The sequence below is a fragment of the Stylophora pistillata genome, chromosome 2 (assembly GCF_964205215.1).
Source record: "Stylophora pistillata chromosome 2, jaStyPist1.2, whole genome shotgun sequence".
In the NCBI taxonomy this organism is placed as follows: Eukaryota; Metazoa; Cnidaria; class Anthozoa; order Scleractinia; family Pocilloporidae; genus Stylophora; species Stylophora pistillata.
The window spans coordinates 33,489,552-33,502,844 of NC_142520.1; the positions used below are offsets into that span (position 1 = coordinate 33,489,552).

The 13,293-nt window shown below is 47.3% G+C and overlaps 19 non-coding genes across 19 annotated transcripts; 7 read left to right on the forward strand and 12 right to left on the reverse strand.

Moving 5' to 3' along the window:
* The first annotated feature begins 150 nt into the window (after positions 1 to 150).
* On the forward strand, positions 151 to 269 carry LOC148739098 (5S ribosomal RNA). Its single transcript, XR_015998181.1, has one exon. It is a non-coding gene; the product is annotated as a 5S ribosomal RNA (ribosomal RNA).
* Positions 270 to 1,241: 972 nt separating this feature from the next.
* On the reverse strand, positions 1,242 to 1,405 carry LOC148739099 (U1 spliceosomal RNA). Its single transcript, XR_015997881.1, has one exon. It is a non-coding gene; the product is annotated as a U1 spliceosomal RNA (small nuclear RNA).
* Positions 1,406 to 1,615: 210 nt separating this feature from the next.
* Positions 1,616 to 1,807, reverse strand: LOC148739100 (U2 spliceosomal RNA). The gene has a single exon (XR_015997683.1). It is a non-coding gene; the product is annotated as a U2 spliceosomal RNA (small nuclear RNA).
* A 469-nt stretch (positions 1,808 to 2,276) lies between these two features.
* Positions 2,277 to 2,395, forward strand: LOC148739101 (5S ribosomal RNA). The gene has a single exon (XR_015998182.1). It is a non-coding gene; the product is annotated as a 5S ribosomal RNA (ribosomal RNA).
* A 971-nt stretch (positions 2,396 to 3,366) lies between these two features.
* Positions 3,367 to 3,530, reverse strand: LOC148739102 (U1 spliceosomal RNA). Its single transcript, XR_015997882.1, has one exon. It is a non-coding gene; the product is annotated as a U1 spliceosomal RNA (small nuclear RNA).
* Positions 3,531 to 3,741: 211 nt separating this feature from the next.
* LOC148739103 (U2 spliceosomal RNA) lies at positions 3,742 to 3,933 on the reverse strand. Its single transcript, XR_015997685.1, has one exon. It is a non-coding gene; the product is annotated as a U2 spliceosomal RNA (small nuclear RNA).
* Positions 3,934 to 4,402: 469 nt separating this feature from the next.
* On the forward strand, positions 4,403 to 4,521 carry LOC148739104 (5S ribosomal RNA). The gene has a single exon (XR_015998184.1). It is a non-coding gene; the product is annotated as a 5S ribosomal RNA (ribosomal RNA).
* A 971-nt stretch (positions 4,522 to 5,492) lies between these two features.
* On the reverse strand, positions 5,493 to 5,656 carry LOC148739105 (U1 spliceosomal RNA). Its single transcript, XR_015997884.1, has one exon. It is a non-coding gene; the product is annotated as a U1 spliceosomal RNA (small nuclear RNA).
* A 211-nt stretch (positions 5,657 to 5,867) lies between these two features.
* LOC148739106 (U2 spliceosomal RNA) lies at positions 5,868 to 6,059 on the reverse strand. Its single transcript, XR_015997686.1, has one exon. It is a non-coding gene; the product is annotated as a U2 spliceosomal RNA (small nuclear RNA).
* Positions 6,060 to 6,528: 469 nt separating this feature from the next.
* Positions 6,529 to 6,647, forward strand: LOC148739107 (5S ribosomal RNA). The gene has a single exon (XR_015998185.1). It is a non-coding gene; the product is annotated as a 5S ribosomal RNA (ribosomal RNA).
* A 971-nt stretch (positions 6,648 to 7,618) lies between these two features.
* LOC148739108 (U1 spliceosomal RNA) lies at positions 7,619 to 7,782 on the reverse strand. Its single transcript, XR_015997885.1, has one exon. It is a non-coding gene; the product is annotated as a U1 spliceosomal RNA (small nuclear RNA).
* A 211-nt stretch (positions 7,783 to 7,993) lies between these two features.
* Positions 7,994 to 8,185, reverse strand: LOC148739109 (U2 spliceosomal RNA). Its single transcript, XR_015997687.1, has one exon. It is a non-coding gene; the product is annotated as a U2 spliceosomal RNA (small nuclear RNA).
* A 469-nt stretch (positions 8,186 to 8,654) lies between these two features.
* LOC148739110 (5S ribosomal RNA) lies at positions 8,655 to 8,773 on the forward strand. The gene has a single exon (XR_015998186.1). It is a non-coding gene; the product is annotated as a 5S ribosomal RNA (ribosomal RNA).
* Positions 8,774 to 9,744: 971 nt separating this feature from the next.
* On the reverse strand, positions 9,745 to 9,908 carry LOC148739111 (U1 spliceosomal RNA). The gene has a single exon (XR_015997886.1). It is a non-coding gene; the product is annotated as a U1 spliceosomal RNA (small nuclear RNA).
* A 211-nt stretch (positions 9,909 to 10,119) lies between these two features.
* Positions 10,120 to 10,311, reverse strand: LOC148739112 (U2 spliceosomal RNA). The gene has a single exon (XR_015997688.1). It is a non-coding gene; the product is annotated as a U2 spliceosomal RNA (small nuclear RNA).
* Positions 10,312 to 10,780: 469 nt separating this feature from the next.
* LOC148739113 (5S ribosomal RNA) lies at positions 10,781 to 10,899 on the forward strand. Its single transcript, XR_015998187.1, has one exon. It is a non-coding gene; the product is annotated as a 5S ribosomal RNA (ribosomal RNA).
* A 971-nt stretch (positions 10,900 to 11,870) lies between these two features.
* On the reverse strand, positions 11,871 to 12,034 carry LOC148739114 (U1 spliceosomal RNA). Its single transcript, XR_015997887.1, has one exon. It is a non-coding gene; the product is annotated as a U1 spliceosomal RNA (small nuclear RNA).
* A 211-nt stretch (positions 12,035 to 12,245) lies between these two features.
* Positions 12,246 to 12,437, reverse strand: LOC148739115 (U2 spliceosomal RNA). The gene has a single exon (XR_015997689.1). It is a non-coding gene; the product is annotated as a U2 spliceosomal RNA (small nuclear RNA).
* Positions 12,438 to 12,906: 469 nt separating this feature from the next.
* On the forward strand, positions 12,907 to 13,025 carry LOC148739116 (5S ribosomal RNA). The gene has a single exon (XR_015998188.1). It is a non-coding gene; the product is annotated as a 5S ribosomal RNA (ribosomal RNA).
* Positions 13,026 to 13,293: the final 268 nt, after the last annotated feature.

A 13,293-nucleotide genomic window follows, 5' to 3' on the forward strand; every position in this document is an offset into this window, starting at 1 on the left:
GGTCTAGGCTACCAAATTTAGGGTTAGGGTAACGATTTTGGGGTTAGGGTTAGGGTAACGATGTTGGGGTTTAGGGTTAGAGTAACCAAATTAGGGCTAGTACAGATCAAACATAACCGATAACCAGCCAAATTTCAGCTGTTTTCCCTTGTCTACGACCATACCACAGGGAAAGCACCGGTTCTCGTCCGATCACCGAAGTTAAGCCCTGTCGGGCGGGGTTAGTACTTGGATGGGTGACCGCCTGGGAATACCCCGTGTTGTAGGCTTCATTTTTTTCCTTTGCTTACTCTCTCAACGTTTTATCCGGGTAAACCGCTTCCGATACTCACGGCGTCCCGTAGACGAGTGAGGAGTAAAAGAAAAACTAACATAACAGGGAGGAGAGAAATCATTTTGCCACAACTTGCCGAGCTTGTGGCCAAAATCATTTCCCAATGCAAGAGAGCGAGCAAACGAAGGAGCGATGGCGCGCGCTCGAGATCTCAACACATTGTTGTGACAAATTCCACATTTGTACGTGACATCGAATCATTCGCACGCTCCCACGAATCACAAATAGGAAAACACGCACACTTTTACAGCACTTTCAAGGCCTCAAGACATGTCAAAACATTCCCACGATTAATAGAGGCGGATGGATTCAAAGTGACTGAAACGAAGCGAAGCGGCAACAGGTTCCACATTTTTACTTACTCGTCTGCCTCTTTGTTTGCTCGCTCGCTGGAACGAACGTTCCCTCCTCTCGCTCGCTCGCAATAAGAAATACATGACAACAAAACCTCGCCTGCCACAGGTATGGTTGACAATGTACTCACGTTTCTAAAACAAATGCTTTTCTTGCCCATGTATCGTTCGTTCTTTGCTTAGTCCATCCGTCGGTTAGTTAGTCAGTCACTCCTCCGCTTGGTTTCCTCTCCTTTTCTTTCGCAAACAAACGAACAAAATAATGCAGAAAGCACACACATCTATCTACAACAGCTCTACTCACATCCTCACAAAAACTCACCTTCATTTACAATCACTTCTATTCCTCCAAATCTCTCTGCCAACACGCAGGCCACTTCTGTCTGTCTCTCTTTCTTTCCATGGCTTTTTGCTTTCTTTTTCCCTTGCTGCTCTTCTTCTCTCTTCATTCCAGTTCCAGTTCCAGTTCACCCTGTTTAACGGTCAACTCCAAAATCAAGATCAATTCATTAGTCAGTCAGGGGTTAAGGGCAAGATATTTTACATCAGCTTTTCGGGGACGAGCGCGAACGCAGGTCCCCACTACCAGAAATTATACGCTCGAGTTACCCACATTTGGGGTAATCGCAAGGGTCAACCCAGTCCAAGTGCAATGAAAGGGCCTCGCCTTGAGAGGACTGCCTCCTTGATCACAGTACCTCCCGCGTCAGGTAAGTATGCCTGAAAGGCATACGCTTGCCGTGGTAAAACTCTCCCTCACCTATGTCCTTGTGGTACTGCTTTGCACGCTTCAAATCAGCAGTGTCAGTTGCCGCCTTGGCCCGTCATGTCTTTTTCCGCCTTCCCTTTGGAGCTGCAGGGCTCCTGTGCACAGAAGAGAATGCTATAGTCATTATTTTTCCTTTCATTAAATGTGTCTTCCCCAAAAGGGAAGTGGGCCACACTCGGAGGTAGTGCTATACCGAGGCAACCCGTGGCTGGGACGAGGCAAGCCTCTTTTCCACAGCCCAGTTCCAAAAATCAGTTTAATATATGAGCTACTCAATGAGCAGCGTATCAGATATTAAGCTGATAAGAACAGATACTACACTTGATCTTAGCCAAAAGGCCGAGAAGCGATACCCACCAATACCCTCAATCAAGGGGGTGGTAGAGGGATCCTTCCCACAGTATATGGTGGATAGTAGCAGGTAGCCCCCAGAAGCCCTTGCGAGTCCCAAAAACGGACCCAGTGGCTCATCGGTTGGTAATCTTCTCATTGTAACTTTAAGACGCCAGCCACATACACTTAACTAACAAGATGGTGTTCTTTAGAATATTTACCAAACTTGATTTATCTCTATACTCCCCCCCCCCACCCCACCCCCAGTGAGATATATTGCCTCAAATGGACGCTTCTCAAGATGTGCGCGGGCTCTAGGAGATGACGTTTGGCTTAGGGTCTAGGCTACCAAATTTAGGGTTAGGGTAACGATTTTGGGGTTAGGGTTAGGGTAACGATGTTGGGGTTTAGGGTTAGAGTAACCAAATTAGGGCTAGTACAGATCAAACATAACCGATAACCAGCCAAATTTCAGCTGTTTTCCCTTGTCTACGACCATACCACAGGGAAAGCACCGGTTCTCGTCCGATCACCGAAGTTAAGCCCTGTCGGGCGGGGTTAGTACTTGGATGGGTGACCGCCTGGGAATACCCCGTGTTGTAGGCTTCATTTTTTCCTTTGCTTACTCTCTCAACGTTTTATCCGGGTAAACCGCTTCCGATACTCACGGCGTCCCGTAGACGAGTGAGGAGTAAAAGAAAAACTAACATAACAGGGAGGAGAGAAATCATTTTGCCACAACTTGCCGAGCTTGTGGCCAAAATCATTTCCCAATGCAAGAGAGCGAGCAAACGAAGGAGCGATGGCGCGCGCTCGAGATCTCAACACATTGTTGTGACAAATTCCACATTTGTACGTGACATCGAATCATTCGCACGCTCCCACGAATCACAAATAGGAAAACACGCACACTTTTACAGCACTTTCAAGGCCTCAAGACATGTCAAAACATTCCCACGATTAATAGAGGCGGATGGATTCAAAGTGACTGAAACGAAGCGAAGCGGCAACAGGTTCCACATTTTTACTTACTCGTCTGCCTCTTTGTTTGCTCGCTCGCTGGAACGAACGTTCCCTCCTCTCGCTCGCTCGCAATAAGAAATACATGACAACAAAACCTCGCCTGCCACAGGTATGGTTGACAATGTACTCACGTTTCTAAAACAAATGCTTTTCTTGCCCATGTATCGTTCGTTCTTTGCTTAGTCCATCCGTCGGTTAGTTAGTCAGTCACTCCTCCGCTTGGTTTCCTCTCCTTTTCTTTCGCAAACAAACGAACAAAATAATGCAGAAAGCACACACATCTATCTACAACAGCTCTACTCACATCCTCACAAAAACTCACCTTCATTTACAATCACTTCTATTCCTCCAAATCTCTCTGCCAACACGCAGGCCACTTCTGTCTGTCTCTCTTTCTTTCCATGGCTTTTTGCTTTCTTTTTCCCTTGCTGCTCTTCTTCTCTCTTCATTCCAGTTCCAGTTCCAGTTCACCCTGTTTAACGGTCAACTCCAAAATCAAGATCAATTCATTAGTCAGTCAGGGGTTAAGGGCAAGATATTTTACATCAGCTTTTCGGGGACGAGCGCGAACGCAGGTCCCCACTACCAGAAATTATACGCTCGAGTTACCCACATTTGGGGTAATCGCAAGGGTCAACCCAGTCCAAGTGCAATGAAAGGGCCTCGCCTTGAGAGGACTGCCTCCTTGATCACAGTACCTCCCGCGTCAGGTAAGTATGCCTGAAAGGCATACGCTTGCCGTGGTAAAACTCTCCCTCACCTATGTCCTTGTGGTACTGCTTTGCACGCTTCAAATCAGCCAGTGTCAGTTGCCGCCTTGGCCCGTCATGTCTTTTTCCGCCTTCCCTTTGGAGCTGCAGGGCTCCTGTGCACAGAAGAGAATGCTATAGTCATTATTTTTCCTTTCATTAAATGTGTCTTCCCCAAAAGGGAAGTGGGCCACACTCGGAGGTAGTGCTATACCGAGGCAACCCGTGGCTGGGACGAGGCAAGCCTCTTTTCCACAGCCCAGTTCCAAAAATCAGTTTAATATATGAGCTACTCAATGAGCAGCGTATCAGATATTAAGCTGATAAGAACAGATACTACACTTGATCTTAGCCAAAAGGCCGAGAAGCGATACCCACCAATACCCTCAATCAAGGGGGTGGTAGAGGGATCCTTCCCACAGTATATGGTGGATAGTAGCAGGTAGCCCCCAGAAGCCCTTGCGAGTCCCAAAAACGGACCCAGTGGCTCATCGGTTGGTAATCTTCTCATTGTAACTTTAAGACGCCAGCCACATACACTTAACTAACAAGATGGTGTTCTTTAGAATATTTACCAAACTTGATTTATCTCTATACTCCCCCCCCCCACCCCACCCCCAGTGAGATATATTGCCTCAAATGGACGCTTCTCAAGATGTGCGCGGGCTCTAGGAGATGACGTTTGGCTTAGGGTCTAGGCTACCAAATTTAGGGTTAGGGTAACGATTTTGGGGTTAGGGTTAGGGTAACGATGTTGGGGTTTAGGGTTAGAGTAACCAAATTAGGGCTAGTACAGATCAAACATAACCGATAACCAGCCAAATTTCAGCTGTTTTCCCTTGTCTACGACCATACCACAGGGAAAGCACCGGTTCTCGTCCGATCACCGAAGTTAAGCCCTGTCGGGCGGGGTTAGTACTTGGATGGGTGACCGCCTGGGAATACCCCGTGTTGTAGGCTTCATTTTTTCCTTTGCTTACTCTCTCAACGTTTTATCCGGGTAAACCGCTTCCGATACTCACGGCGTCCCGTAGACGAGTGAGGAGTAAAAGAAAAACTAACATAACAGGGAGGAGAGAAATCATTTTGCCACAACTTGCCGAGCTTGTGGCCAAAATCATTTCCCAATGCAAGAGAGCGAGCAAACGAAGGAGCGATGGCGCGCGCTCGAGATCTCAACACATTGTTGTGACAAATTCCACATTTGTACGTGACATCGAATCATTCGCACGCTCCCACGAATCACAAATAGGAAAACACGCACACTTTTACAGCACTTTCAAGGCCTCAAGACATGTCAAAACATTCCCACGATTAATAGAGGCGGATGGATTCAAAGTGACTGAAACGAAGCGAAGCGGCAACAGGTTCCACATTTTTACTTACTCGTCTGCCTCTTTGTTTGCTCGCTCGCTGGAACGAACGTTCCCTCCTCTCGCTCGCTCGCAATAAGAAATACATGACAACAAAACCTCGCCTGCCACAGGTATGGTTGACAATGTACTCACGTTTCTAAAACAAATGCTTTTCTTGCCCATGTATCGTTCGTTCTTTGCTTAGTCCATCCGTCGGTTAGTTAGTCAGTCACTCCTCCGCTTGGTTTCCTCTCCTTTTCTTTCGCAAACAAACGAACAAAATAATGCAGAAAGCACACACATCTATCTACAACAGCTCTACTCACATCCTCACAAAAACTCACCTTCATTTACAATCACTTCTATTCCTCCAAATCTCTCTGCCAACACGCAGGCCACTTCTGTCTGTCTCTCTTTCTTTCCATGGCTTTTTGCTTTCTTTTTCCCTTGCTGCTCTTCTTCTCTCTTCATTCCAGTTCCAGTTCCAGTTCACCCTGTTTAACGGTCAACTCCAAAATCAAGATCAATTCATTAGTCAGTCAGGGGTTAAGGGCAAGATATTTTACATCAGCTTTTCGGGGACGAGCGCGAACGCAGGTCCCCACTACCAGAAATTATACGCTCGAGTTACCCACATTTGGGGTAATCGCAAGGGTCAACCCAGTCCAAGTGCAATGAAAGGGCCTCGCCTTGAGAGGACTGCCTCCTTGATCACAGTACCTCCCGCGTCAGGTAAGTATGCCTGAAAGGCATACGCTTGCCGTGGTAAAACTCTCCCTCACCTATGTCCTTGTGGTACTGCTTTGCACGCTTCAAATCAGCCAGTGTCAGTTGCCGCCTTGGCCCGTCATGTCTTTTTCCGCCTTCCCTTTGGAGCTGCAGGGCTCCTGTGCACAGAAGAGAATGCTATAGTCATTATTTTTCCTTTCATTAAATGTGTCTTCCCCAAAAGGGAAGTGGGCCACACTCGGAGGTAGTGCTATACCGAGGCAACCCGTGGCTGGGACGAGGCAAGCCTCTTTTCCACAGCCCAGTTCCAAAAATCAGTTTAATATATGAGCTACTCAATGAGCAGCGTATCAGATATTAAGCTGATAAGAACAGATACTACACTTGATCTTAGCCAAAAGGCCGAGAAGCGATACCCACCAATACCCTCAATCAAGGGGGTGGTAGAGGGATCCTTCCCACAGTATATGGTGGATAGTAGCAGGTAGCCCCCAGAAGCCCTTGCGAGTCCCAAAAACGGACCCAGTGGCTCATCGGTTGGTAATCTTCTCATTGTAACTTTAAGACGCCAGCCACATACACTTAACTAACAAGATGGTGTTCTTTAGAATATTTACCAAACTTGATTTATCTCTATACTCCCCCCCCCCACCCCACCCCCAGTGAGATATATTGCCTCAAATGGACGCTTCTCAAGATGTGCGCGGGCTCTAGGAGATGACGTTTGGCTTAGGGTCTAGGCTACCAAATTTAGGGTTAGGGTAACGATTTTGGGGTTAGGGTTAGGGTAACGATGTTGGGGTTTAGGGTTAGAGTAACCAAATTAGGGCTAGTACAGATCAAACATAACCGATAACCAGCCAAATTTCAGCTGTTTTCCCTTGTCTACGACCATACCACAGGGAAAGCACCGGTTCTCGTCCGATCACCGAAGTTAAGCCCTGTCGGGCGGGGTTAGTACTTGGATGGGTGACCGCCTGGGAATACCCCGTGTTGTAGGCTTCATTTTTTCCTTTGCTTACTCTCTCAACGTTTTATCCGGGTAAACCGCTTCCGATACTCACGGCGTCCCGTAGACGAGTGAGGAGTAAAAGAAAAACTAACATAACAGGGAGGAGAGAAATCATTTTGCCACAACTTGCCGAGCTTGTGGCCAAAATCATTTCCCAATGCAAGAGAGCGAGCAAACGAAGGAGCGATGGCGCGCGCTCGAGATCTCAACACATTGTTGTGACAAATTCCACATTTGTACGTGACATCGAATCATTCGCACGCTCCCACGAATCACAAATAGGAAAACACGCACACTTTTACAGCACTTTCAAGGCCTCAAGACATGTCAAAACATTCCCACGATTAATAGAGGCGGATGGATTCAAAGTGACTGAAACGAAGCGAAGCGGCAACAGGTTCCACATTTTTACTTACTCGTCTGCCTCTTTGTTTGCTCGCTCGCTGGAACGAACGTTCCCTCCTCTCGCTCGCTCGCAATAAGAAATACATGACAACAAAACCTCGCCTGCCACAGGTATGGTTGACAATGTACTCACGTTTCTAAAACAAATGCTTTTCTTGCCCATGTATCGTTCGTTCTTTGCTTAGTCCATCCGTCGGTTAGTTAGTCAGTCACTCCTCCGCTTGGTTTCCTCTCCTTTTCTTTCGCAAACAAACGAACAAAATAATGCAGAAAGCACACACATCTATCTACAACAGCTCTACTCACATCCTCACAAAAACTCACCTTCATTTACAATCACTTCTATTCCTCCAAATCTCTCTGCCAACACGCAGGCCACTTCTGTCTGTCTCTCTTTCTTTCCATGGCTTTTTGCTTTCTTTTTCCCTTGCTGCTCTTCTTCTCTCTTCATTCCAGTTCCAGTTCCAGTTCACCCTGTTTAACGGTCAACTCCAAAATCAAGATCAATTCATTAGTCAGTCAGGGGTTAAGGGCAAGATATTTTACATCAGCTTTTCGGGGACGAGCGCGAACGCAGGTCCCCACTACCAGAAATTATACGCTCGAGTTACCCACATTTGGGGTAATCGCAAGGGTCAACCCAGTCCAAGTGCAATGAAAGGGCCTCGCCTTGAGAGGACTGCCTCCTTGATCACAGTACCTCCCGCGTCAGGTAAGTATGCCTGAAAGGCATACGCTTGCCGTGGTAAAACTCTCCCTCACCTATGTCCTTGTGGTACTGCTTTGCACGCTTCAAATCAGCCAGTGTCAGTTGCCGCCTTGGCCCGTCATGTCTTTTTCCGCCTTCCCTTTGGAGCTGCAGGGCTCCTGTGCACAGAAGAGAATGCTATAGTCATTATTTTTCCTTTCATTAAATGTGTCTTCCCCAAAAGGGAAGTGGGCCACACTCGGAGGTAGTGCTATACCGAGGCAACCCGTGGCTGGGACGAGGCAAGCCTCTTTTCCACAGCCCAGTTCCAAAAATCAGTTTAATATATGAGCTACTCAATGAGCAGCGTATCAGATATTAAGCTGATAAGAACAGATACTACACTTGATCTTAGCCAAAAGGCCGAGAAGCGATACCCACCAATACCCTCAATCAAGGGGGTGGTAGAGGGATCCTTCCCACAGTATATGGTGGATAGTAGCAGGTAGCCCCCAGAAGCCCTTGCGAGTCCCAAAAACGGACCCAGTGGCTCATCGGTTGGTAATCTTCTCATTGTAACTTTAAGACGCCAGCCACATACACTTAACTAACAAGATGGTGTTCTTTAGAATATTTACCAAACTTGATTTATCTCTATACTCCCCCCCCCCACCCCACCCCCAGTGAGATATATTGCCTCAAATGGACGCTTCTCAAGATGTGCGCGGGCTCTAGGAGATGACGTTTGGCTTAGGGTCTAGGCTACCAAATTTAGGGTTAGGGTAACGATTTTGGGGTTAGGGTTAGGGTAACGATGTTGGGGTTTAGGGTTAGAGTAACCAAATTAGGGCTAGTACAGATCAAACATAACCGATAACCAGCCAAATTTCAGCTGTTTTCCCTTGTCTACGACCATACCACAGGGAAAGCACCGGTTCTCGTCCGATCACCGAAGTTAAGCCCTGTCGGGCGGGGTTAGTACTTGGATGGGTGACCGCCTGGGAATACCCCGTGTTGTAGGCTTCATTTTTTCCTTTGCTTACTCTCTCAACGTTTTATCCGGGTAAACCGCTTCCGATACTCACGGCGTCCCGTAGACGAGTGAGGAGTAAAAGAAAAACTAACATAACAGGGAGGAGAGAAATCATTTTGCCACAACTTGCCGAGCTTGTGGCCAAAATCATTTCCCAATGCAAGAGAGCGAGCAAACGAAGGAGCGATGGCGCGCGCTCGAGATCTCAACACATTGTTGTGACAAATTCCACATTTGTACGTGACATCGAATCATTCGCACGCTCCCACGAATCACAAATAGGAAAACACGCACACTTTTACAGCACTTTCAAGGCCTCAAGACATGTCAAAACATTCCCACGATTAATAGAGGCGGATGGATTCAAAGTGACTGAAACGAAGCGAAGCGGCAACAGGTTCCACATTTTTACTTACTCGTCTGCCTCTTTGTTTGCTCGCTCGCTGGAACGAACGTTCCCTCCTCTCGCTCGCTCGCAATAAGAAATACATGACAACAAAACCTCGCCTGCCACAGGTATGGTTGACAATGTACTCACGTTTCTAAAACAAATGCTTTTCTTGCCCATGTATCGTTCGTTCTTTGCTTAGTCCATCCGTCGGTTAGTTAGTCAGTCACTCCTCCGCTTGGTTTCCTCTCCTTTTCTTTCGCAAACAAACGAACAAAATAATGCAGAAAGCACACACATCTATCTACAACAGCTCTACTCACATCCTCACAAAAACTCACCTTCATTTACAATCACTTCTATTCCTCCAAATCTCTCTGCCAACACGCAGGCCACTTCTGTCTGTCTCTCTTTCTTTCCATGGCTTTTTGCTTTCTTTTTCCCTTGCTGCTCTTCTTCTCTCTTCATTCCAGTTCCAGTTCCAGTTCACCCTGTTTAACGGTCAACTCCAAAATCAAGATCAATTCATTAGTCAGTCAGGGGTTAAGGGCAAGATATTTTACATCAGCTTTTCGGGGACGAGCGCGAACGCAGGTCCCCACTACCAGAAATTATACGCTCGAGTTACCCACATTTGGGGTAATCGCAAGGGTCAACCCAGTCCAAGTGCAATGAAAGGGCCTCGCCTTGAGAGGACTGCCTCCTTGATCACAGTACCTCCCGCGTCAGGTAAGTATGCCTGAAAGGCATACGCTTGCCGTGGTAAAACTCTCCCTCACCTATGTCCTTGTGGTACTGCTTTGCACGCTTCAAATCAGCCAGTGTCAGTTGCCGCCTTGGCCCGTCATGTCTTTTTCCGCCTTCCCTTTGGAGCTGCAGGGCTCCTGTGCACAGAAGAGAATGCTATAGTCATTATTTTTCCTTTCATTAAATGTGTCTTCCCCAAAAGGGAAGTGGGCCACACTCGGAGGTAGTGCTATACCGAGGCAACCCGTGGCTGGGACGAGGCAAGCCTCTTTTCCACAGCCCAGTTCCAAAAATCAGTTTAATATATGAGCTACTCAATGAGCAGCGTATCAGATATTAAGCTGATAAGAACAGATACTACACTTGATCTTAGCCAAAAGGCCGAGAAGCGATACCCACCAATACCCTCAATCAAGGGGGTGGTAGAGGGATCCTTCCCACAGTATATGGTGGATAGTAGCAGGTAGCCCCCAGAAGCCCTTGCGAGTCCCAAAAACGGACCCAGTGGCTCATCGGTTGGTAATCTTCTCATTGTAACTTTAAGACGCCAGCCACATACACTTAACTAACAAGATGGTGTTCTTTAGAATATTTACCAAACTTGATTTATCTCTATACTCCCCCCCCCCACCCCACCCCCAGTGAGATATATTGCCTCAAATGGACGCTTCTCAAGATGTGCGCGGGCTCTAGGAGATGACGTTTGGCTTAGGGTCTAGGCTACCAAATTTAGGGTTAGGGTAACGATTTTGGGGTTAGGGTTAGGGTAACGATGTTGGGGTTTAGGGTTAGAGTAACCAAATTAGGGCTAGTACAGATCAAACATAACCGATAACCAGCCAAATTTCAGCTGTTTTCCCTTGTCTACGACCATACCACAGGGAAAGCACCGGTTCTCGTCCGATCACCGAAGTTAAGCCCTGTCGGGCGGGGTTAGTACTTGGATGGGTGACCGCCTGGGAATACCCCGTGTTGTAGGCTTCATTTTTTCCTTTGCTTACTCTCTCAACGTTTTATCCGGGTAAACCGCTTCCGATACTCACGGCGTCCCGTAGACGAGTGAGGAGTAAAAGAAAAACTAACATAACAGGGAGGAGAGAAATCATTTTGCCACAACTTGCCGAGCTTGTGGCCAAAATCATTTCCCAATGCAAGAGAGCGAGCAAACGAAGGAGCGATGGCGCGCGCTCGAGATCTCAACACATTGTTGTGACAAATTCCACATTTGTACGTGACATCGAATCATTCGCACGCTCCCACGAATCACAAATAGGAAAACACGCACACTTTTACAGCACTTTCAAGGCCTCAAGACATGTCAAAACATTCCCACGATTAATAGAGGCGGATGGATTCAAAGTGACTGAAACGAAGCGAAGCGGCAACAGGTTCCACATTTTTACTTACTCGTCTGCCTCTTTGTTTGCTCGCTCGCTGGAACGAACGTTCCCTCCTCTCGCTCGCTCGCAATAAGAAATACATGACAACAAAACCTCGCCTGCCACAGGTATGGTTGACAATGTACTCACGTTTCTAAAACAAATGCTTTTCTTGCCCATGTATCGTTCGTTCTTTGCTTAGTCCATCCGTCGGTTAGTTAGTCAGTCACTCCTCCGCTTGGTTTCCTCTCCTTTTCTTTCGCAAACAAACGAACAAAATAATGCAGAAAGCACACACATCTATCTACAACAGCTCTACTCACATCCTCACAAAAACTCACCTTCATTTACAATCACTTCTATTCCTCCAAATCTCTCTGCCAACACGCAGGCCACTTCTGTCTGTCTCTCTTTCTTTCCATGGCTTTTTGCTTTCTTTTTCCCTTGCTGCTCTTCTTCTCTCTTCATTCCAGTTCCAGTTCCAGTTCACCCTGTTTAACGGTCAACTCCAAAATCAAGATCAATTCATTAGTCAGTCAGGGGTTAAGGGCAAGATATTTTACATCAGCTTTTCGGGGACGAGCGCGAACGCAGGTCCCCACTACCAGAAATTATACGCTCGAGTTACCCACATTTGGGGTAATCGCAAGGGTCAACCCAGTCCAAGTGCAATGAAAGGGCCTCGCCTTGAGAGGACTGCCTCCTTGATCACAGTACCTCCCGCGTCAGGTAAGTATGCCTGAAAGGCATACGCTTGCCGTGGTAAAACTCTCCCTCACCTATGTCCTTGTGGTACTGCTTTGCACGCTTCAAATCAGCCAGTGTCAGTTGCCGCCTTGGCCCGTCATGTCTTTTTCCGCCTTCCCTTTGGAGCTGCAGGGCTCCTGTGCACAGAAGAGAATGCTATAGTCATTATTTTTCCTTTCATTAAATGTGTCTTCCCCAAAAGGGAAGTGGGCCACACTCGGAGGTAGTGCTATACCGAGGCAACCCGTGGCTGGGACGAGGCAAGCCTCTTTTCCACAGCCCAGTTCCAAAAATCAGTTTAATATATGAGCTACTCAATGAGCAGCGTATCAGATATTAAGCTGATAAGAACAGATACTACACTTGATCTTAGCCAAAAGGCCGAGAAGCGATACCCACCAATACCCTCAATCAAGGGGGTGGTAGAGGGATCCTTCCCACAGTATATGGTGGATAGTAGCAGGTAGCCCCCAGAAGCCCTTGCGAGTCCCAAAAACGGACCCAGTGGCTCATCGGTTGGTAATCTTCTCATTGTAACTTTAAGACGCCAGCCACATACACTTAACTAACAAGATGGTGTTCTTTAGAATATTTACCAAACTTGATTTATCTCTATACTCCCCCCCCCCACCCCACCCCCAGTGAGATATATTGCCTCAAATGGACGCTTCTCAAGATGTGCGCGGGCTCTAGGAGATGACGTTTGGCTTAGGGTCTAGGCTACCAAATTTAGGGTTAGGGTAACGATTTTGGGGTTAGGGTTAGGGTAACGATGTTGGGGTTTAGGGTTAGAGTAACCAAATTAGGGCTAGTACAGATCAAACATAACCGATAACCAGCCAAATTTCAGCTGTTTTCCCTTGTCTACGACCATACCACAGGGAAAGCACCGGTTCTCGTCCGATCACCGAAGTTAAGCCCTGTCGGGCGGGGTTAGTACTTGGATGGGTGACCGCCTGGGAATACCCCGTGTTGTAGGCTTCATTTTTTCCTTTGCTTACTCTCTCAACGTTTTATCCGGGTAAACCGCTTCCGATACTCACGGCGTCCCGTAGACGAGTGAGGAGTAAAAGAAAAACTAACATAACAGGGAGGAGAGAAATCATTTTGCCACAACTTGCCGAGCTTGTGGCCAAAATCATTTCCCAATGCAAGAGAGCGAGCAAACGAAGGAGCGATGGCGCGCGCTCGAGATCTCAACACATTGTTGTGACAAATTCCACATTTGTACGTGACATCGAATCATTCG